This window comes from Chlorocebus sabaeus, chromosome 4 (assembly GCF_047675955.1).
Source record: "Chlorocebus sabaeus isolate Y175 chromosome 4, mChlSab1.0.hap1, whole genome shotgun sequence".
NCBI classification, from domain to species: Eukaryota; Metazoa; Chordata; class Mammalia; order Primates; family Cercopithecidae; genus Chlorocebus; species Chlorocebus sabaeus.
Genome location: NC_132907.1, coordinates 19,320,297 through 19,322,396, shown reverse-complemented (window position 1 = coordinate 19,322,396; position 2,100 = coordinate 19,320,297).

Below are 2,100 nucleotides of genomic sequence, written 5' to 3'. Positions count from 1 at the left end.
CTCAGTTTGATCTTTCTTTTGATTTTTATTATGGTATTATGTAGCATTGTTTATCAATAGTTTCTTCCAGATCCTCTGTGGTTTCCTCAATTTTTTTTTTTTTTTTTTTTTTTTTTTGAGATGGAGTCTCGCTCTGCCCCGCCCAGGCTGGAGGTGCAGTGGCGTGATCTCGGCTCACTGCAAACTCGGCCTCCCGGGTTCACGCCATTCTCCTGCCTCAGCCTCCCTAGTAGCTGGGACTACAGGCGCCCAACACCACGCCCGGCTAATTTTTTGTATTTTTAGTAGAGGCAGGGTTTCACCATGTTAGCCAGGATGGTCTGTGATCCGCCTGCCTCGGCCTCCCAAAGTGCTGGGATTACAGGCGTGAGCCACCACGCCTGGCCAGTTTCCTCATTTTTAAAATTGAAACCTTTAATCGATTTGGAAGTTATCCTAAATACAGGGTATGAATCCAACTTTGTTTTTCTTCATCTCACATTGCTATGAAATCATTTGTTTGCACGCTCTTTTATTTTATGATTATTAAAAAAAAAATTGTGAGTACATGGTAGGTGTATACATTTATGGGGTACATGAGATATCTTGATACAGGCCAACAAAACATAATAATCATATCAGGATAAATGGGGTATCCATCACCACAAGCATTTATCCTTTCTTTGTGTTACAAACAATCCAATTATACTCTTTTAGTTATTTTTAAATATACAATAAATTATTACTGACTGTAGTCAGCCTGTGGTGCTATAAAATACCAGATCTTATTCATTCTATCTAACTATATTTTTGTACTATTAACATCCCCACTTGCCCCCATCCCCCACTACACTTCCCAGCCTCTGGTAACCAGTCTTCTACTCTCCTTGAGTTCAGTGGTTTTGTTAGCTCCCACAAATAAATGAAAACATGCAAAATTTGTCTTTCTGTGCCTGGCTTATTTGACTTAACATAATGACCTCCATTTTCCATCCATGTTGTTGCAAATAATAGGATCCCTCTTTTTTTTTTTTTTGGTGACTGAATAATACTCTATTCTGTACGTGTATCATATTTTCTTTATTCATTCATCTGTTGACGCACACTTAGGTGGCTTCCAAATCTTGGCTATTGTAAACGGTGCTGCAATAAACATGGGCATGCAGATATCTCTTTGATATACTGATTTTCTTTCTTTGGGATATACACCTAGCAGTGGGATTGCTGGATCATATCATAGTTCTATTTTTAGTTTTTTGAGGAACCTCCAAACTGTTCCCCACACTAATTTACATTGCTACCAACACACAAGGATTCCCATTTCTCCACATCCTAGCCAGCATTTGTTATTGCCTGTCTTTTGGATAAAAGCCATATTAACTAGGGTGAGATGATACTTCATTACAGTTTTGATTTGCATCTCTCTGATGATCAGTAATGTCGATCAGCTTTTCATATGCCTGTTTGCCATTTGTTTGTCTTCTTTTGAGAAATGTCTATTTGAATCTTTTGCCCATTTTTAAAATCAGATTATTAGACTTTTCCCTATAGCGTTGTTTGAGTTCCACATATTCTGCTTATTAATCCCTTGTCAGATGGGTAGTTTCCAAATGTTTTCTCCCATTCTATGGGCTGTCCCCTGCCTTTGTTGGTTGTATCCTTTGCTGTGCAGAAGCTTTTTAACTTGATGTGATCTCATTTGTCCATTTTTGCTTTAGTTGCCGGTGTTTGTGGTATATTACTCAAGAAATCTTTGCTCTGTGCCATGTCCTGGAGGTTTTCCCCAGTGTTTTCTTGTAGTAGTTTCATAGTTTGAGGTCTTAGATTTAAGTCTTTGTTTGTTTGTTTGTTTGTTTGTTTTGAGACAGAGTTTTGCTCTAGTTGCCCACGCTGGAGTGCAATGGTTCAATTTCGCTAACCACAACCTCCGCCTCCCAGGTTCAAGCAATTCTCCTGCCTCAGCCTCCCGAGTAGCTAGGATTACAGGCATGCACCACCACACCTGGCTAATTTTGTATTTTTAGTAGAGATGGGGTTTCTCCATGTTGGTCAGGCTGATCTCGAACTCCTGACCTCAGGTGATCCGCCCACCTCAGCCTCCCAAAGTACTGGGATTATAGG